The following is a 23,295-nucleotide window of genomic DNA, read 5'->3' on the forward strand; positions in this document are numbered from 1 at the left end:
TCTACAACAAAAAGACAAATAATCCTATTAAAAAATGGGCAAAGGAAATGAACAGACACTTCACCAAAGAAGACATTCAAGTAGCCAACAGACACATGAGGAAATGCTTTCGATCACTAGCCATTAGAGAAATGCAAATTAAAACAACGAGATACCATCTCACACCAGCATTACTGGCACGAATCAAAAACACTGGAAATAACAAATGTTGGAGAGGCTGTGGGGAGAACAGAATTCTTATGCACTGCTGGTGGGAATGCAAAATGATACCACCATTTTGGAAAATGATATGGCTCTTCCTTAGAAAGCTATTTCTTTCTAGAAATAGAAATACCATACAATCCAGCAATCCCACTCCTAGGAATATATCCTAGAGAAATAAGAGCTGTCACACGAATAGACATATGCACACCTATATTCATTGCAGCACTGTTCACAATAGCAAAAAGATGGAAACAACCTAGATGCCCATCAACAGAGGACTGGATATACAAACTATGGTACATACACACAATGGAGTATTATGCAATGATAAAGAACAAGGATGAATCTGTGAAGCATCTTATAACATGGATGAAACTGGAGGACCTTATGCTGAGTGAGATAAGCCAATCACAAAAGGACAAATATTGTATGAGACCTCTACTGTAAAAACTCATGTAAAGTTTGCACACAAAAAGAACCAATCTTTGTTGGTTACAAGGGATGAGAGGGGTGGGGGGGCAAATTAAACAGACAATAGATAAGTGGTAACTTTGGTGAATGTTAAGACAGTACACAATACTGGGAAAGCCAGCACTACTTGTACAAGGAAAGGTCATGAAAACTCCATAGACACATCCAAACTCCCTGAGGGACTATATTGCTGGACTGTGGGAACCATGGTCTCAGGGAACATCTAGCTCAATTGGCATAACACAGTTTATAAAGACAATGTTCTACATTTTACCCTGGTGAGTAGCTTCTGGTGTCTTAAAAGCCTGTGAGCAGCCATCTAAGATACTCCGCTGGTCTCACCCCTTCTGAAGCAAGGGAGAATGAAGAGAACAAGATACAAGGAAAAGATTATCCAAAGGACTAATGGACCACAGCTACCATGGCCTCTACTGGACTGAGTCTAGTACAGCTAGATGGTGCCTGACTACCACCACTGACTGCTCTGACCGGGATCACAACAGAGAGTCCTGGACAGAGCTGGAGAAGGATGTGGAACAAAATTCTAACTCACAAAAATAAACTAGATTTACTGGACTGACAGACTGGAGTAACCCTGAGAGTATGGCCCCCGGACACCCTTTCAGCTTAGAGGTGAAGTCCCTCCCGAGGTTCACCGTTCAACTGGGGATCGGCCCCATAAAACAAAACGGGACTAATGAGGCACAGCAGTCCAGGAACAAGGACTAGAAGGCAGAAGGGGATGAGAAAGCTGGTGATAGAGAACCCAAGGTTGAGAAGGGACGATGTTGACATGTCGTGGAGTTGTTAACCATTGTCATAAGGCAATATGTGTACTAACTGTTTAATGAGAAATTATTTGTTCTGTAAACCTTCATCTAAGGTACAACAACAACAAAAAAAAGAATTATCTATGTGAGACCAAATTGACAACAGCAACTCAAAGGTTTGACGGGAAGCCTAGAGGACAATGAGTTGAAGATAATGGTGATGAAATAATTTGGAAAAGGATAGTGAGAATAGCAGCACAACTGGAAGAATGTAATTGATCTCACTGAATGGTACATGTAGAAACTTCTGAAATGGTGTATCTTTGGCTACGTATATTTTCACCGAAATAAAAAAACAGGTCCTCCAAGTTCAAGAAGGGAGAGTGTTGACCTGTTGTGGGGTTGTTAACCAATGTCATAAAATAGTATGTGCACTGACTGTTTAATGAGAAACTATTTGTTCTGTAAACCTTCACCTAAGGTACAATAAAAAAAAAATTAAAAAAAAAAAGACTTTACAAAAAAATGTGAAAAGACAAGGTACTGACTTATAGAATATCTTTGGAAATCATATATCCAACAAGAATCTTATAACTAAAATATTTGTAAAACTTCAACAACAACAAAGAGACAAACTAACCATAAAATAGGCAAAGGATTTGAACAGATGTTTCACCAATAGGACATTCAAATTCCCAGCAAACACATGAAAAAATGCCCATCATCATTAGACATCAGAGAGATGCAACTCAAAACCACGATGAGATACTATTTTACTTCCAGAAGGACGGCTGAGATAAAAAAATCAGAAAATAACAAATGTTGGTGAGAATGTGGGGTAATTGTAACCCTTACCCATTGCTGGTGGGAAGGCAAAATGCTATGGTCATTGTGGAAAACAGTGTGGCAGCTCCTCAAAAAACTAAAAATAGAACTACCATAAGACCCAAGAATTCCACTCCTAGGTGTATGCCCAAAAGACTTGAAAGCAGAGACTCAGACAGACACTTGTATGCCAGTGTTCATTGCAGCGTATTCACAATGGCCAAAATGTGAAAACAACCTAAATGCCCATCAACAGATGAATAAATAAACAAAATGTAGTACATACATACAGTGGAACATTACTCAGCCAATAGGAGAAATGAAGTCTTGATTCATGCTACAATATGGATGGAGCTTAAAGACATTATGCTGAGTGAAATAAGTCTATCAGAAGAGGACAAATATTGCATTACATCACTTACATAAAAATACAAGAAAAGGCAAATGTATAGAGAACAAAGTTTATTATTGGTTACCAGGCGTAGGAAGGAGGTAGAACGGGGGATTAATGGTGATAGAAAAAGCGCGTTGATTAAGGGTAATATTATAAAACTGATTATTGTAACTGCTGTCAGTAAATTGTAAACCTGTAAAAAGTTGAATTGGCAAAAGTTGTGTAGTAGATATATTTACAACAGTGACCAAAAAAAAAAAAAAAAAAAAAAAAAGAGTAGCTGCTGAGGCTACTTACCTACAACAAATACCTCATGGGATTTGGTTTCTTGGTTTGGAGGTTTAGAGTCATGGTTTCATGGGACATCTCAGTTAGTTGGCCTAATAACATGTTTAGTGCTCCTGTTTTACCTCCTAATTAGTTTTGTAGTGCCTGCAAGTGGCTATCTAAGGCACAGCAATTGGTTTCTATTCATCTGAAACAATAGAAGAAGAAGGAGAGTCAGAAATAAGAGGAGCACGTGAAATGTGTAGCTAATTGCCTTCATGAACAATTGCCTCCTTTGTCATGATACCAGAGGAACTAGATGATGCCTAGTTACCATCACTGAACCTTTTTTTTTTTATTTTTTCCCATACAAAAATTTATACACACATTGTTATGTGACCCTAATTGCTCTCCCCATACTGTGACAGCACACTCCTCCTTTCCACCCCTGATTCCCCATGTCCATTCAACCAGCTCCTAACCCTCTCTGCCTTCCCATCTCACCTCCCAACAGAAGCTGCCCGTTTAGTCTCTTGTATCTACTTGAGCTGACAGGCACACTCCTCACGAGTATCACTATATGTCCCACAGTCCAGTCCAATCCCTGTCTGAAGGGTTGGCCTCGGAAATTGTTTTAGTTCTTGGTTGATGGAGAATCCAGGGGCCATGCTTTTCAGGGTACCTCCAGTCTCAGTCAGACCATTAAGTCTGGTCTTTTTACTAGAATTTGAGTTCTCCACTCCACCTTTCTCCTGCTCCAGCCGGGACTCTCTGTTGTGTTCCCTGTCAGGACCATCATTGGTGGTAGCCAGGCACCATCTAGTTCTTCTGGTCTCAGGCTGATGAAGCCTCTGGTTTATGTGGCCCTTTCTGTCTCTTGGGCTAATACTTTCCTTGTGTCTTTGGTGTTCTTCATTCTCCTCTACTCCAGGTGGTTGGGATCAATTGACGCATCTTAGATGGCCACTTGCAAGCTTTTAAGACCCCAGACACCACTCACCATGTAGGATGCAGAACATTTTCTTAATAAGCTTTGTCATGCCAATGGACCTAGATGTGTCCTAAAAGTATGGTCTCCAGATCCCTACCCCTGCTACTCTGTCCCTCAAAGTGTTTGATTGTATTCAGGAAACTTCTTAGCTTTGGTTTAGTTCAGTTGTGCTGAATTCCCCTGTAGTGCGTGCTGTCCTTCCCTTCACCTAAGATGATTCTTATCTACTATCTAGTTAGTAAATAATCCTCCCCTTCCCTTCTCATCCTCGTAACCATCAAAGAATGTTGTCTTCTGTGTTTAAATCTTTTCCTGAGTTCTTATAATAGTGGTCTTATATAATACTTGTTCTTCTGTGACTGACTAAATTCGCTCAGCATAATGACCTCCAGCTTCCTCCATGTTATAAGATGTTTCACAGCTTCATAGTTGTTCTTTATCATTGCAGACATTACTGAACATTTTGATCAAAGATTCTATAGAAGAATCCTGATCAAAAAAGGGAAAATGCAGAACAGAATTTCAAATTCCCACAGACTCCAGACTTCCTGGAGCCATGAAGTTTGGGTGAACCCCTGAAACTATTGCCCTGAAATAATTTTTAAACTTTAAACCAAAAATATCCCCTGAAGTCTTCTAAAAACCAAACAATAGTTTAGCTTAAACCAGCAAAAAATGTCTGCCTTGAGGATTATGCTCTTAAGAACTATCCATATGGGATCAAATTGACAATAGCAACTGGAAAGATTAGATAGGAACCTTAGGGGCCAATGAATTTATGTTAGTGGAGGAGGAACAACTCAGAAAACGAGGGTGAGAATAGTTGCACAACTTGAAGAATGTGATCAACATCACTAAATGGTACACGTAGAAACTTTTGAATTCGTGTATGTTTTGTTGAGTGTATTCCCAACAACAACAAAATAATTAAAAAATGAAACAAAAACTCCCATACAATGTAAAAACAACAACAGAAACACATCATTGCAGTTGAGTCAATTCTGACTCACAGAGAACCCATGTGTTATGGGGTAAAACTGAGCTCTATAGGGGTTTCTTGGTCAGCATCTTTCTGGAAGGAGATCACTAGTTGTTTCGTTCATTGTGCCATTGGATGGTTAGAACCACAAACATTTCAATTAGCAAATAAGTCATCAAAATAAGGTTTAAAAAGAAGGTAGGAAGATTATTACAAACAATATAATCAAAAAGACTAACTTATGAATATGTAAGTAACTTCTAAAAATCATGAGAAATAAAAGAAGCAGAAAAATAAACAAAGGATATTAGAAGGCAAATCACAAAGGAAAATATCCAAATGGCTTCCCACCTTCCCGGGATCGGGGGGAAGCAAAAAACAAAAATGAAACAAAAAAAAAAAGGAAAGATGCTCTTTAATAATTAGAGCAACAGGCAGAGCCAGAGAAGTGGAGTTAAGGGGAACACTGTGTCTGCAGAAATCCCGGAGGTGGCCTCTGTAGAGGGGCAGAAGAAAACAGAAGATAAAGTACAAGTCCAGAGAAAGCTGAAGAAGTAAAATTAAAAGCAAGATATTCTCATCTGGGACAAAAGCCTGGAGGTTCAGATTTCTTAAGGAAACGATCTCAGAAAGGGCAAAAATATTTTGATTCTGGGGATCACACCATGGCTAAAGCCAAAATGAAGAACAAGCAACTTCCTACTGCAGCCCCGGATAAGACAGTCACTGGTGACCACATCCCCTCTCCACAGGTCCTTCCTCAGCAGAAACCAGCCCTTGTTGCTACAAAGCTGGCTGGCTGATTAAAAGGGCTGAACTGCATGAATCTCCTAATTCATGCAGAAATCACTCTGCTCCAAATAATCAGTTATGATGGTTAAAATAAAAAAACAGAAATCTAAAGGAAATGGCTGAACTGAAATACAAGGTACACAACCCTGAAGACCAGAACTGGAACAGGAACCTCAAACAGTGAGTGGTTGTGAAACACAGACTTGACAGGCTCTGGATCTGGAGGCAGGCATTGGCACTTGGACTTCAGCTCCTTCAGGAGAAAAGAGGACAAAAAGGGATCCCTGTGGAATAAAGGGAGAGTCAGCCTCCCTTGCAGTCAGGGCCAGTATGCGGCCCTCCCAGCTGCCCCCAACCCTTGCCACATCTCCTGTGAAAAGAAGCTTAAAAACGGATGGAGGGAGGTGGGGAAAGACTGCACTTATAACTTTAGAGCAGAGCTATCCAACAGAGTGTTCTGCAAGGATGGAAAAGGGCTGTCCATTAGAGTAGCCATTAGCCACACTTGGCTAGTGTGACTAAGAAACTGCATTGTTACTTTTATTTAATTGATAGTAAGTTAAATTTAAAGAAGCCCTGATGGCACAGTGGTTAAGTGTTCGGCTGCTAACCGGAAGGTCAGCAGGTTGAACCCACCCTCCTTGGGGAAAGATGTGGCAGTCTGCTCCCGTGAAGACTGCAGCCTTGAAACCCTATGGGTCAGTTCTACTCTGTCCTATATGGTTGCTATGAGTTGGAATCAACTGGACAGCAATGAGTTTTAAGTTAAATTTAAAAAGCCACAAGTGTGTAATGGTGACCTGATTGGACAACACGACTCTAAACAACTTACAAGTCTAGGGTTAAGGGAGGAAACGGACAGCCTCCTCCACTGACTGGGGACCCGTGCTGGTTCTGAGACAGAGTGTCCTACCCCAGATATCAGCACATTATAATCTCCAGTTCTGAACTGCTTGCTTAGAGGGCCTGGAGTCAATTATCAATTGTAATACAGAAAGATGGACATCAAGAAAGTAGGCAGGGAGAGGGAGAGGAGGAAACAAACAAAACAATCTCCCACCAAAATGAGACTAGACTCCAAAATTCAAAAACTCATGAAGATATTTAATCTACAAAAGACAGACAATAAAATTCACTCCAGATAAAATTAACTTTATGGAATCATCTGACAAATGTTTTAAAATATGCTTAAAATACTCAATGAGATAAGGATTAATATAAATTAAGAAATACATAAGATAAAAGCAGTCAACAATTAAACTCTTGTCTCATAAAAATAAGAAATTAAACTCATGGGAATAAAAAATAATAATCACAGAAAGAAAAAAGTACAAGAGATGAGATAAACTCTTGATAAGACACAATTAAAGAACAGATTAATAAATTTAAAGATAGACCTGGGAAATTCACCCAGAATGAAACCCAGAGAGACAAAGGGAAAAGTCATATAAAAGAGTATTAAAAAGCATATAGGATAGATGGATATGCTCCAACATAGAGTTGAAAATAATTCCAGACAAACAGAATAGAAGGAATAACATAAAGGCAATTTTTGAAAAAGTTGTTCATTGTTAGTTGCCAGTGATTCAATTCTGATTCGTGGCTAACAGTTAACTGTAATGAAATATATGACTTCTCCAATAAAAAAAATGCACACTAATCAATGCTAGAAGCCCTAATACATGGCATTAACAGGATACAAACCATAACCAACAACACACAAACTCCAGAAGATAAACTAGATAACTGGGATCTTCTAAAAATTTAAAACTTATGCTCATCAAAAGACTTCATCAAGAGAGTAAAAAGAGAACCTGCAGACTAGGAAAAAAATTTTGGCTATTACAAATCAGACAACGGTCTAATCTCTAAAATCTACAAGAAAATCCAACACCTCTACAACAAAAAGACAATGCAATTAAAAAATGGGCAAAGGAAATGAACAGACACTTCACCAAAGAAGACATTCAAGCGGCTAACAGACACATGAGGAAATGCTCACGATCACTAACCATTAGAGAAATGCAAATCAAAACCACAATGAGCTATCATCTCATGCCAGCATTACTGGCATGAATCAGAAAAACAGGAAATAACAAATGTTGTAGAGGCTGTGAGGAGACTGGGACTCTTATGCACTGCTGGTGGGAATGCAAAATGATACAACCATTTTGGAAAATGATATGGCACTTCCTTAGAAAGCTAGAAATAGAAATACCGTATTAACCAGCAATCCCACTCCTAGGAATATATCCTAGAGAAATAAGAGTCATCAAACGAATAGACATACACACACCCATGTTCATGGCAGCGTTGTTCACAATAGCAAAAAGATGGAAACAACCTAGATGCCCATCAACAGATGAATGGATAAACAACCTATGGTACATACACACAACGGTGTACATGCAACGATAAAGAACAATGTTGAATCTGCGAAGCGTCTCACAACATGGATGAATCTTGAGGGCATTATGCTGAGTGAAATAAGTCAATCACAAAAGGACAAAGATTGTATGAGACCATTATTATAAAAACTCATGAAAAGGTTTGCACACAAAAAGAACCAATCTTTGATGGTTATGAAGGAGGGGAGGGTTGGGGATGGAAAAACACTAAATAGACAATAGATAAGTGGTAAAACAAAACGAGACTAAAGGGGCACACCAGCCTAGGGGCAAGGACTAGAACGCAGGAAAGGACAGGAAAGCTGGTAGTAGGGAACCCAAGGTCGAGAAGGGAGAGTGTTGACATGTCGTGGGGTTGTTAGCTAATGTCATAAAACAGTATATGTACTGTTTAATGAGAACCTAGTTTGTTCTATAAACCTTCATCTAAAGTACAATTAAAAAAAGCACACTAAAATACAAAAAAAAAAAAAAAGATAAATTTTTAAATAAAATAAATAAATCCACAGCTAGATACATTATAGTAGAATTAAAAAGTATATCCATGATAAGGAGAAAAATCTAAAAATCAACCAGAGATGGGGCTAAGAAAAAATTCATGGATTGTGAAATCCTGAATATCATGATGATTACTTTGAGAAGGGAAAAAAGTGAAAGAAAAGTTTTCCCAAATTTCTCTACTATTTGTATTGTTCTGTTTCATAAAATTGATCAAAAGTTATATGCAGATAATTATATGATGAAATCAAGTGATGGGTTCTTTATGATTTTATATGTAGTTTATATTTTAAAAATATTTAGAACTTATTTTTTTGGTTGGATGTTTGAAATATTTTCAGAAATAAATGAACCAGATAAGCATATATCATATCTACATGGTTAGATCTAGAAAGCATGATGCTCCGTGAAAAAAAAAAATTAAAAATTAAGTTTTTGTCACACATGTCAGTTGAGCATCAGCCCTGCCTATGGGAAAAAATATAAATATTTGCCCAGGAAGGATACTCACAAGGTAGTATAGCAGTCTAGACACTGAAGGAAGCAAATGTAATGTATAAGGGGCTTTAGCTTTGCCTGTTTTATTTCTTAAAAAATAATAAAATATGAAGAAAATATTATTTGTAAAAAAAATTTGCTCCATTCAGGAGACACAATCAAGAAGGGCATGGAAATAATGTATACAATAACTTTGTATCCCAGAATGATAACTAGGCAATCATCTTAGAGGTTTTTTTCAAATTTTATATATCCCCCTGGAGATTTTAGTACACCAGTTCAAGGAAGCTCAACTCCTCTTCTCCCAGCTTCCAGGTGGCACCCCCAGGGGCAGCATTTAACATTGCTACTTAAATGAACCTGGGTGGTACAAATGGCTAACACACTGATCTGTTCACTCAAAGATTGGAGATTCAAGTCTACCCAGAGATACCTCAGAAGAAAGCCCTGGCAATCTACTTCCAAAAAAATAGTCATTGAAAACCCTGTGGAATACAATTCTACTCTGACACATATGAGGTCACCATAAGTCGGAGTCTACTGGATGGCAACTGTACTGGCTTACTCGTGCTGAATAGATTGTCACAAATCCCTGAAATGTGCCTCCATGCAAAGAGTTGAGATCATCTGTTGTAGATTAAGAAAAAGGGATATAAACGGAGTCAGCTGTTGCCCAGGGTGTGGGTTTGAGGGCATGAGAGCCGGGTTCCAGCTGTCCCTGTGGCTACTTGTTCAGAGGTTCACCTCCAGGGAGTCCAAAATTCTACATATGAACCTGGTCTTCCACATCATTTATCAAAGTAGGAGAAAAGAATGTTTCATTTAATAGTTTTTACCTTGATTAATCATATTTTGGTATTTCAATATATGGTGGGTGATGGGCCTCTATGGTTGCCCTAGGCTGGTCCCTAAAAAATATTAGGAGCAAAGTTGGACACAGCCTTCAAATAAGTAGTGTAGATGGTATCTGCTGGATGTCTATCTCTAGGAAAGTGAGTGTGAAATTGACAAGTAAGATTGGGACACATCATGAAAATGCCAAACTAAGAAATGCATCAACCTGAGGTGGTCATTTGAACAGATTTTCTCCCTGGGTAGAGCTGCCTTTTCTTTTGTCTGCCTTTCATATAGATGTTAGGGATAAAGGTTACCTCCAAGTTTGCTTTGTTCTACCTCAGATAACAAATCAACATTAGAAGCCCTCCTCAGGAGCATTAATTCCTTTGGAGAGCAGAGTTCGGAGGGTGTTAAGTTTGGGAGGCAACAATGGTGGGTCTTGTAGCTGGAACAGAGAAGGGAATGAATGTGATAGTTAATGAAGAGTAATAGACCAGCTGAACTTAACATACTTCTTCACCTAATCACCAGTAGGTCTTTAGCTTGCATCAAAATCCCCTGGTTGTGGTGGTGGTTGTTAGTTGCCCTCGAGTCAGCTCTGGTCTATAGTGTACAATAGAATGAAAAACTGCCTTGCCCTGACTGATCTTCGTTGGTATGCTTGAGTCAAATACCAGCAAGGCCATCCATGGTGGACAGGTTACAGCAAAGCTTCCAGACTAAGACAGACCAGAAATTAGCCAATGAAAACCCTGTGGATTGCAACAGAATATTGCCCAATATAGTGCTGAAAGATGGATCTCCTAGGTTAGAATTCTCTGGAGGGCTTGTAAAAACACATATTGCAGGATCCCACACCCAGAGAGCTTCTGATCAAGAACTTTGCTATTCAAAGAAAGGTTCAAGGACCAGCAGCAGTGGCGCCTGGCAAGAAATGTAGATTCTTGGCCCCTGCCCCAGACCTTTTAACCAGACTACTTTAACAAGTTCCCCAGGTGATTCGTTCACACATTAAAGTTTGAAACACACGAGCCCAGAGAGCCTTCTCTTGTGATATGCATTCGTCGATCTTGAAATTAAATACTACAGAACCTGCCTTGCAGTTTTCTCCTAAATGCAAATTATAGTTTTTACCACTCATTTCTCCAAGAAACCAATTCCATATGCATTGTAAGTTCAGGATTTTCTGTCCAATAACTGACACCCTTGCTTATTTAAAACAAAAACAAAAAAAAAGGAGTTGCTGTCAAGTTGATTCCAACTCATAACAATATTATATTATGCAGAAAAGAATTACCTCCTAGATAGGGTTTCCAAGGAGCAGCTGGGGGATTTAAACTGCTGACCTTTCTGGTTAGCAACCAAGCTCTTAACCAACTACGCCACTAGGGCTTCTCTTTTTGGAGTCCTGCTGAAGCAATGGTTAAGCATTTGGCTGCTAACCAAAAAAGGTCAGCAGTTTGAATCCACCAGCTGCTCCTTGGAAACCCTATGAGGTAGTTCTACTCTGTCTTATAGGGTTGTTATGAGTCAGAATCAACTCGACAGCAACAGGTTTTTTTAATTATCAATTTATTCTTATTTTTGTATTATTTCTATCATTCAGTGATTTGGATGGAATGGCGGCAGGATAGAAACGTTTTCAATTTGCCTTCTCGATGTAATATTCTGAGTATTTCAAACAACTGTATGATTCAATTATGTATAGTTGAATTCAATTGAATAGTTGAATTATAAATTGATTCATGTCTTAAATACAAATATTTAAAAATATGTTGGTGAGTGATTCTTTATGAATAAGCAAGTTAAGTTGAAAAAACCATTGAGAATAATTATGAAGTAACGTTTGCGAACTCCTGGAAAATGAGATAGCTGACAATATACTAAAAACAAAACCTGTTGCTGTCTTTTCTGACTCAGAGTCACTTGAAAGGACAAAGTAGAATTGCCCCATTCCAAGGATTGGCTGGTGGATTCAAATTGCCAGCCTTTTGGTTAACAGCTGTAGCTCTTAACCATTGTGCCACCAGGGCCCCAACAATATACTGGAGGTGGTCAATTCTTCTTATTTCAGAAATATGAAACCAGGCTTGTATAAATAAAATAAGAATTATTATATTATAAAACTAAGACGATTTAATACAAAGTTCCTTCATGAATTGGAGTAGCAAGACAAGTCAAATTAATACAAGTTTCTTCTGTGGTAGCATTATTAGATAGCAAACTAGAAGAATGACATAGATATACTGTTTCTTGATCCTTAGCTAAGCAGCTGATGTCCTTGTGGGCAAGATAAAGGAATATGGTATAGTCTAATGGATTTATGTCAGTCCAACTATCCACTGTTCCTCAGAAGTGCTGACGAATATCGGGTTGGACAGAAGCCTCGAGCAGAGTGTGTGGTAGGTTTGCCCTTGCGCTGTCCTTCCCAACATGTATATCAGTATCGGGGTAAAGACCTGGACTGGACCCTTTTTTCAAAATCACATTAAATTAGGAAAATTCAATTATGCAAGGTAGGATAGAGGATTTTTTTTTTAGTAAAAGTTTGTATGATCAAAGGCTTGAGTTCATTTAAATTTGGCACATAGCATATAAATATTAGAAGTTAGTGAAAACAATTTAAAAGACTATTTCGTTGATATTAAGATAAATATGGTTCTCTAATTAATAATGGTGATATGAGTAAGGCCACCATGGGTTGATTAACAAGCTGTTGAAGGCCAGAACAGATCTATGATATTCAGACACCCAACCAGAGCAAAACTAAGGTGTCCAGTGGTCCTAATTCTCTTATGATGACCCAGCATGATAAATACGCATTTTTCACCAGGACAATTATGCTTTGTTCAGAGACCATCCCAGCCTAGGTAGATGGGCCAATTGCCTTAGACTTGGAACTTATGAATTTCTTAAGCAATATATTGTAGCAATTTTCTTGATAGGAAGTGAAAAATAGAATCCTCTAAATGTGCCCATTAACGGAGTCGAATCTGGCAGATGACAAGATGCCTGCAACATGATAATTTCTTAATTACTGCTGAGAGATCCTGACAACACAAGCAGGACTTGCCAACACCCCAGCTCAGTGTGCCTTGATGGTTAAAGGATCATGAGGAGATTCATGCATTATATCAGTTTTCAAGTCAGAGATCAGAAAGCTCAATGTCTTTGCCAATGGAAGGCCCAGCTTCAGAAACCTCTAGCACTTCATTCTCTGCTGAAACCCTCGGGTCACCTGCTTCTGGGCTCAGCTCCTTTCCAATCCTCTCCATCATGACTCACTACCGTATCAAGTTCTTCTTTTACAGTCACTGAGGGGTAGGAGAGGGGAGCAGTAGTCCTGAAATACATCATTTCACATGCATTAGGTATCACTGGTTTGGTGAAAAGTACTATTCTGAGGTTGTGGAAAATTCCTTGGATATTGTTCTGGCTCTCAAATTCCAAAATTAGTTGCTCTGGACTTTGAAACTGTAGAGGCAAAATTTAAAAATAATTTGTTTCCAGGGACTTTCTAATGCTCTTTTCCATTGATTTTGATGAAGTGACCACAGCTGTTAGAGTCAACATGGAGGAGGGGAATGCACAAAGCAATCCCTTCAGTGTTAATTACCTTCTCCATGATGAACTACTGCACATCCTGGCAGTTGTGACGTGACCGTCTCTTCCATACGGCTCTGCTTTCTGTCCTACAGCTTGTTCCCCACCTCCATCCCCCCTACACATACCCAGGATCATCCTCACAGAGTGACCACAACGTGAGCATGGACTGCAAGAGTGCTGGGCCAAAGGTCCGAAGACACAGGTTCAAATTCTAGCTCTACCACTAATCTAGTTGAGAGACTTTGTTCACGTTTCTGAGCATCACTTTACTCAATTACAAATGAGAACAATAACACCTCTATTATTTCTTTTGTACGTAAGAGTTTATTAGGTTAGAACAGTACCTAATAAAAGGTATAATCAAGTTCCACATTTAGTATTAAAAAAAAAATCAAACCTGTTGCCATTGAGTCAATTCCAACTCATAGCTACCCTATAAGACAGAGTAGAACTGCCCCATAGGGCTTCTAAGGAGAGGCTGGTGGATTCAAACTGCTGAACTTTTGGTTTACAGTCAAGCTCTTAACCACTGCGCCATCATAATTGTTTCCTGTGATGATTAAAATCTATCCAACATTAACAACCATTATTTCTTTTATACTTAAGGGTTGTTTAGGGAGGCAGGGCCAAGATGGTGGTGTAGTCAGACGGCTTCCTATATCCCTCTTACAACAAACACCTGGAAAAACAAATGATTAGATTGTATATGAATATCTAGGAGCCCTGAACAAGGCAAAGTTGAGGAATCAGACTGAGTGGCGGGGGGAGAGGGAGACTGTTCTGAAGAAGCGGAAAGTGCCAGAACTGACTCGGCTTCAGCACTTCAGCCCCGACTGGCTCCAGGGTATGCAGTGAAGCACGCAAACAGCTGCGTGCGCGTGCTCTGGAGGCAGTTTCCACACTGAGAGAGATTCGGCAGCAGAGATTCTGCTTGGACACTCCGAACCAGTGAAAAGCAGCTCCCAGGTGGCTAAAGATAAGTACATGCATGCGGCCTTTTGCGGGGATTTAAAAAAAAAAAAAAATAAAGCCCATTTGGGAAAAACCTCTCTCCCTTTTACCTCCTCCCTCCCTGTTCTGCACCGGTCCAGCCTTCTGAAGTCTGACTCCCCTGGGCTGGAAGTAGATCCCAAAAGGCACCCTGACCCATTCTCCTGGCCTTGGAGAGGGAACAACTAAGCTACTGGCTCCCCTAAGCCAGGAACTCAGGGTCGGCACAGCTCATTTGCTAGGCACAGGCATAAGGCATCTGCAGACTTTGAGTACCTTACACCCCTGTATAGACCTGTGGGGACCCATCTCAACAGCAGTAGCCCTCACTACTACAGTACAACAGTGTAAACATCTGAAATCTAACTTCAACTGTTTCAGCTGTGAAGAGGCAGATTTGTGACCCTCGACATAGCCCTGCCCTTTAAGCAGGCACCTTTACCAATCTACACCAGGGGCTTGAGGACTGGCGGCTTCACCTACGCCACCTAGTCACCTGTTACAGGAGTCCAAGAATAAGTGGTGCCCTCGAGTCTTTGCAGCCAACAGAGTAGGGTGCTCATAGTCCGGCTGCAAAACTCACCTACCTACTCACCCTAGGGAATAGGGACACACTTTCCTTTCAGACTCTCAGGGGCAGCTGTCAGCCCCCTGTCTGGCTCATTACATGACCCCCTACTGCAGCCAGATACCTGTGCCTACACCAATCACCCATGCCTCTCTAAGACTGCAGGTGAGAGCCTGCACCACACAGTTGGTGACTGACTGCCTGGACACCTCAGCTGAGCCCATATAGGAAAATGTAACGGACTCCTGTGTGCACATACTTAGTTACAGAAATACCTGGTGACAGGACGTTTGAGCTTCAAAACTGCCAATAATCAAACTAGTACACACGACCAGCCTACTGGGGCATATCAAAACAAAAAGCTAGGATTCACTAAACAAATATAAAATAAAATTATGATAACTTATTGATGGCTCAGAGACAATGGTCAATATCAAATCACATAAAGAGGCAGACCACGATGGCTTCAGCAAGCTCCCAAAATGAAGAATCAATAAATTTTCTGGAAGAAGAGAATTTCTTGGAATTACCAGAGGCAGAATACAAAAGATTAATATACAGAACTCTTCTAGAAATAAGAAAGGAAATTCGACAAAATGTAGAAGCGGCCAAATAACATACAGACAAAATAGTAGCGGAACTTAAAAAAGTTATTCAAGAACATAATGACAAATTTAATAGTTTGCAAGAATCCATAGACAGACAGCAATCAGAAATCCAGAAGATTAACAATAAAATTTCAGAACTAGACAACTCAATATAAAGTCATAGGAGCAGAATTGAGGCAGTAGAAGTTAGAATTAGTGACATTGAAGATAAAGCACTTGAAGCCAACTTATTTGAGGAAAAATCAGATAAAAGAATTAAAAAGAATGAAGAAACTCTAAGAGTCATGTGGGACTGTATCAAGAGAAATAACCTATGAGTGTCTGGAGTAGCAGAACAGGGGGGTTAACAGAAAATACAAAGAAAATTGTTGAAGATTTATTGACAGAAAACTTCCCTGATATCATGAAAGATGAGAAGATATCTATACAAGATGCTCATCCAACCCCACATAAGGTAGATCCCAAAAGAAAGTCACCAAGACATATTATAATCAAACTTACCAAAACCAAAGATAAAGAGAGAATTTTAAGAGCTGCTAAGGATAAAAGAAAAGTCATCTACAAAGGAGAGTCAACTAGAATAAGCTCAGACTACTCAGCTGAAACCATGCAGGCAAGAAGGCAATGGGATGACATATATAAAGCCTTGAAGGAAAACAACTCCCAGCCAAAAATTATATATACAGCAAAACTGTCTCTCAAATATGATGGCGAAATTAGGGCATTTCAAGATAAACAGAAGTTTAGGGAATTTGCAAAAACCAAACCAAAATTACAAGAAATACTAAAGGGAGTCCTACGGTTAGATAATCAATAACATCAGATAACAACGGAAGACTAGAACACAGGAGAGAGCAACCAAATATTGACTCAGATAGGGAAGTCAAAAATACGTCAAAGCTAAAACACTGAAAATAGGGAAACAGAGATATCAATATGTAAAAAAGGACATTAAAACAAAAAAGAGGGACTTAAAAAATGCAGACATTGATTTCTCATATGGAGAGGAGGTCAAGGTGATATAAAGTAATAAAAGACTGGTATAAACTTATAAAAATAGGGGTAAATATTAAGGTAACCACAAAGGAGTCTAACAATCCTACAAATCAAAATAAAAAAGTAGAAAAACGCAGAGCGGGGCTGTCACAGCCTCACAGGATTGCACACCGATCCACATAGGCAGATGCCGATGGTTCCCTGGAACTCAGGCTCACTAACGACTTTCTGAAATCAAGTCTGAAGGCCCCTGGCCCATCTTCTCCCTCCCCAACTACCAAGGGTTCCCTTTATTCTGCTCCCTACTTCTTCCCACATATTATGGTGCTAAACCAATTTAAAAAAAAATTGCTGTCTATTAAAATTATGTTGAAGATGAGAACATCATTCCACTTGATGTTAGAGTGCCCGTGAATTCTGTAGTCTGTTGGAAAGATGACATCCAGTGTTTTAATATTTTGGGCAATCTGTTAACATTAAATTGGGTGTGATGTTTGCTTGCACTGGTAGTGGAGAATGACCCTGCATGACCCCGTCCTCTGTGAAGAGGGAGACAGCAGGCACAGTGAGTGAACTTCTGGGGGCTCACGACAGGATGGTCAGCCGCTGCAATTTTCTGAATTCAACCAGGCCACCCACCTTGGAGACACGACTCTTCTATAATTTTTATAAGGCCCTTCTTCAGTTTGACAGCCTTTCCCATTCCACATCTCCTAAACAGGTTTGGATTCATTTTCTGGACTCCCTTAACACATCTTCCTACCTCACCATCAAACAATTTTAATGTTAGTGCTGTCATTATGTACCAGTGGAATTCAATGAAAAAAAATGCGGCCTATTATAAACAGTAGTGTTTACTGGATGTTCCTTAAAACTGAGTGATTTATATGTGACTCGCAATATGGGGTAGTTTCTGTTTTCTCATTGATTCAACATTTACTTAGCATTTATTTTGTATCAGCACCTGATGGTTGGGATTAGAACATTTCAGTCTAGAAAAAGGAGACCCAACAGGCAGAACAAGTCACTTGCTAAAGTGCAGAAGGTATAGAAGGGATACAGTAGAGGGGGATTCTTCATAGATTAAATCACAGATAATGACCTTTAAGTAACTAATTTAATTTGCAGTATGACAGCAGTCAAACTGGACAAAAAAATATGTTACCAATTTTCATTGAAAATGGTAAAATTTATTAAGACACAGATGAGTGTTATGGATTGAATTTTGTCACCCAAGATATGGGTTGATATCCTAACCCCTCTACCTGTAAATACCTTGTTTGAAAATAGGGGTTTTCTTTTGTTATGTTACTGAAGTCAGACCAAGCGTGGTGGATCCTGAACCCAATCACGACTAAGTTGTCATAAGAACAGATTAGACACAGAGATACACAGGGAAAGAGGAAGACAGACAAGGGAGACTGATTCATCTACTAGCTTAGAAACACTAAGGATTGCTGGCAGCAACTTAAAAAAAAAAGCTGCTATAGGGTTCATTCTGACTCCTGGCAAGCTCATGTATCCCACCAACCTTTTGGTTAGTAGCTGAGTGCTTAATTGTTTGTGCCACCCAGGGACTCTGCCAGCAGTGGCTAGAAGCTGAAATAGGTTGGAAGGACCTCCCCCTAGAGCCACACCCTGAATGCATACTTCTAACCTCCTGAACTGTGAGGAAACACATTTCTGATCTTCAAAGCCACCCATTTGTGGTGTTTCTGTTACAGCAGCCCTGGGAGACTGAGACACTGGGCATCTGCTGGCAAGCTTTCCCGTGCCCAGGCAACATTCAGTATGCTCCTCTGAAGACTGGCCTTTTGCTTTCTTCTGGGGCTGTTTTTTCCCACTTGACTGAGAGTCCTCGGAAGGCAGGCACCTGTTTGGCCCTCTCCTTGTTGCCAGCATCCTACATCATGCTACATCATGCTACATCATGCTACTTCAGGGTAGCCTCAGGAAATGTCCATCAAATATGAGGGGGAAATATTGGTTTATTCTGAGTGTGGCTAGCTCTAGGCCATATGGAAGCAGGAAAAGAGGAAGTTACTTTTTTTTTCCCTAACAACCTTTCCCTGCTCTGTTCACGCCTTCGAGCTTGATTGCCACCCTCATCCTATTTCCTGATTCACCTAAAATAGTCTCCTTTTAGACATTTTTTGTCAATGGCTTCCCTCTGCATAATGGTGAAGCTTTTGGCACTGTGATGGTCTCTGGAGAAAATATTTTGTGAAGCAGTCAGATTATACAAAGTCCAGAACTGCCTAGTCTTACTTCTTGGGAGATCTACACTTGCTAAAAACAGTAACAATAATATTGCTCTGAAACTCATCTTCACTATAAATGTGTCTTTCTCAGATAGGAGAAGTGATTCTCTGTCTGGCCTCAGAGTGTGCTCTTGGGAGAAGGGAGCAGTGGATGTGAGGAATATTGTGTCAGCATAAGAGGCAAGAGCTCATGATGTAATGCAAACAGACACCTGTCAAGGTGATTTAGTGCAGACCTTCTCCTCATGGGCCACAGAGGGAGGTGCTGACTCAAAAGAGCTCTGGAGGAAGCTTGCAGGTAAAGGCTTTAAGTGAACCTTTTTCTTTTTTCCCCCCAAATATTGCATATGCAGCACTTCAATATGACATAAGTGGTGTTGTCATTTCCTGGATACAATAAAACAGCAGCCAGAAAACATCTACTTTGGGAAACTTGCCAAAGAAAAAGGAAAAAATGAAAGACAATAGGAAAAAAAAAGAACAACAAACAAACAGAAACACCTATTTCCCAGAAATCATTACTAATTAAAACTTACAGAAACGTTTAGCCCTTTGTATAGTCACAGGATTTTTAAAAATATATTATATTAGAATACACACACACAAATGCTGTAGCCACCTCACACACACACACACACACACACACACAAATACTGTAGCCACCTTTTCTTTTTCATAATAACATATGCAGTTTCCTTAATAGTACATTGAGTACTACACCTTATTGTATTTAACCATTCTACAAATATTATTCCTTTATAGTATTTTAATTCCTTGGTCTTATATAGCATGCTGAGATGTACATTTTAGTGCATATTTTTTACTTTCTTTGTTATTTATTATTTTCTTAGAGTTTCAAATATAAAATTACTCAGCAGTGAAGGATTAGATGGGACACTAAATAATGTAATTTACTAGTTCAGATGACATATCCATCTTAAATATCTATTTTAAACATATGCATATATATTCTGATAAGAAAATAATACAAGACCGCTGCAGGAAATTTGGAAAATCCAAAAACCCTTAGTAGGAAATGAAGTCATTCACGGTCCTACCCTCTAAATATGATCCATGATCATATTTGGTGTGTGTCTGTCAATGTGCACACGTATTTTGTTTAATGAGAACTATAGTATATATATAGATATACACACATTTCCATAATTTGGTTTTCTGAAATATTATAAACTATTCCTATTTCAACAAACTATTGTTTGAGAACACAATGGTTATGGTTGCTTTAAAATTCTACTGATGTGCCAACATAGATTATCGATATTAGCCACTATTTGGGGTAAATTTGATTTTGCCAGTTTTTCAATATGTTAAATAAAGCTGGATGAAACTTCTCAGAGATACGTCTTTATGTATAGTTTTATGCATAACTCCTGAGAATATATTTACAAAAATTAATTTATTTAGATCTGAGCTTTTTAAGAAAATATACACCATTTAAAATAATGTATTAAAAAATGAGAAAAATAATTTGTAGTGAGCAGTTACAATCTGCTAAAATTATAAGAATTTATTTACCTATATTTTATTGTATATTTTATTTATACCTAAGCATAACCAAATGAGGTTGGGATTATCGTTGTCTCCATTTCATAATAAAACTGAGGAACAGAGGCATTTAGTAAGAGATGGAGCCACTATGTGAATCAAGGCAAGCTGGCTCCAGATCCAGCTTTCCTCAGGTAGGAGCAACTGTGGTATATTTTAAATAGGAATATTCTCATTGAATATTGTTGGAAAATTGGCAATGCATAATGAAATCTTCACTACTTATTGTAACCTAATGCAATTATCAGTACCAATCATTTATTAAATAAAAGACTCTGTATGAGACTAAAGGTTTTTCTTGAAAAAAAACCAGAAATTCTATTTTGAAATTTAGTCATAAATAGACCTATAATGTTGGCTTGACAACATGTACTATATTATTTATATTTAGGGGAAGTGAAAAAATAATACAGTTAAGCAGGATTTCATATTATGGAATAGTCATGAGAAAAAGAATCATGTGGCAAAATAGAGAGCAGCTGATTGGTGCTTAGAGAGAAAGATCACATGGGACAATAATGTCTTACTGAAGGTCAGGACTGACGGGAGCAGTCAGAGGTTACCTGTGGAACAGCAGCATGTCTTTCGGTGACGTCAGGTCAATAACAAATAGGTGTGTTATGGATTGATTTATGTTCTCCAAAAAGAAATGTGGCAGTCCTCGCCTGTGAATGTGACCCTGTTTGGAATTCAGGGGGTTCTTCTGTTATACTGGAGTAGGGTGGATCCTAAACCTTATCTTTTCTAGTGGTCTCTTATAAAATGAGCAGAGTAGACACAAGACAGACACTAAGGTATGCCAAGGAACTCCCTGGCTACCCACAAGGAAGGATCACCACTAGAGGGGCTAACTGAAAGAAAGAGAAGGGGCGGGGCTGTCGGGGAGACATTGGCGCTGAGAGATTGCTATGGGAAAAGAAGGGATGAGTTCTATTTTGACATCATTTTTCAAATAACTATAGATATAAATAGAGAAAGTAAAATTAAATATGTCAGACTATCAAAAATACCAAAGGCAAAATGAGTAATTTGTGTTCTAAATGATGTGAAGCTGTGCAAGGAACACAACAAAGCCAGGAGAGCAGAGCACCAGCAGTGTAAAGATGGTGAGATTGGAATATCATCAGATTCATTTTAGCAAAGATTCCTTCAGAGTAAAATGATTGGTTGTTACGGAACAGTTTCAAAAAGAAGCAACCCCTTGAGTCTCAGATCCTCTTCTTAGTTTGTCCCAGTTTGTCCATCTATCACGGAAAAATGTTGACAGAGATGATGAAGAAACACTAGATACAGTTGCAAAGCCAACTATGATCTTATAAACTAGTTGTCTAGTGCTTACCCATATCTGCTCTCCCTCTCCTCTCTTCACTCCTGTACTTCCCTTTCACCTTCCAGTTAAGTCAGCCCCTACTTCCAGCCAATGCAATGTGAACGGAAATGACACATGTCCTATCAGTTTGAGGCAGTGAAAAACCTGTACATGACCTTCTAGCATTCTCCTCCTCTGGCATCTTTTTTGGAGAGTCACTTGACTCACCACATTAAAATTATAACCATATCTTAAACATTGTGTTAGGCTACTAAGATTGTAGGGTTTATTTGTTACTAAAACATAACTTAGGCTGACTTCAACAGGTGTTAATCCTAGCTTTTTGGCGGCAATTTCTGAGCATCAGGTGGACTGGTATGGTCATCCCTAATAGTGGTTCTAATGGTAGTTGAATTCCCTAAGCATTCCAGATGGGATTAGACTTAAATGCATTGACTGGCTGATTAATGGATTCTTAGCTGTCAAACAAAAATCTGGCATTTCAAATCTAACTAGAGGAATCTCAGAAAAAAGATCCGGCACTCTACTTCCAAAAGACCACAACCATTGAAAACCCTGTGGAAGGCAGTTCTACTCGGAAACCTGGTTTGCAATGCGTCAGAATTGACTTGATAGCAACTGAATAGTCGTAAGTTTATTCTGCCAAGGAAAATAAGCAATTGTTTTACCAGATTACAATAATTTATATGAACATACAGCACATAAGCAGAACAAGAACGTCTACCTTATAACTCTTTTTTAAGACGTGTTTTTTGGGTTATTAAAGAAGATTTTATTTTTACTTCTTTTAATCTGTTTGCTTCCAAAGAATCCAGCTTATATATTAGGATAAACCACATGAAATCGCCAACATTTGACAATTTTTGATCAGCTATTTCATGAGATGCAACCTCGTATTGTCTTTACTTTAAAAAATAAAGAATTTTACATTATAAATACAGATTGAAATCCTTCTTAACAATCACAAAGATTCTTCCTGCTAATGGGAGAAATGGGTGGGTTCAGAGAAAGGATTCAGACACACAAACTATCGTGTAGAGTTTAGGGGTCTCTTTCTCCCTGTGTACCTATGGAAAATTACATTGGGGCTTTTATAGGCTTAAACACCTTCAGAGACTATGCAGAAATCTAACTACAATATCCAAAAATAAAAAGTGTATGGAAATTTTATCTAAAATTTTTGAGGCTATGTTTTCATTTTTTGCTAAAAAAGATTAATGGATTAGTTCTAGCTGAATGCCATTCTAAACCACTTGATTTATAAACTTGCTATTTAATAAAAGAATAATTTATATGCATAAATTTGCTTATTTCCTGGGAAATAAACATTATCCTGATTCAGAACACTGAAATTAGCTCATTAACTAGAAGATGCAGTAAATCCTTTCTAAGTGAATGGCTAACAACCACAGAGGCTATAAATAACTTAAGCCCTC

The 23,295-nt window shown here is 38.8% G+C and overlaps 1 protein-coding gene and 1 pseudogene across 2 annotated transcripts in view; one reads left to right on the forward strand and one right to left on the reverse strand.

Annotated features, from left to right (window-relative positions):
• Window positions 1–5,704, forward strand: part of LOC105756778 (cAMP-regulated phosphoprotein 19 pseudogene) — a 52,460-nt pseudogene extending 46,756 nt beyond the window's left edge.
• Window positions 1–23,295, reverse strand: part of NRG3 (neuregulin 3) — a 1,408,585-nt gene that overhangs the window by 366,350 nt on the left and 1,018,940 nt on the right. The window lies entirely within an intron of this gene.

Source organism: Trichechus manatus, unplaced genomic scaffold, assembly GCF_000243295.1.
Source record: "Trichechus manatus latirostris isolate Lorelei unplaced genomic scaffold, TriManLat1.0 scaffold00166, whole genome shotgun sequence".
Taxonomy (NCBI): Eukaryota; Metazoa; Chordata; class Mammalia; order Sirenia; family Trichechidae; genus Trichechus; species Trichechus manatus.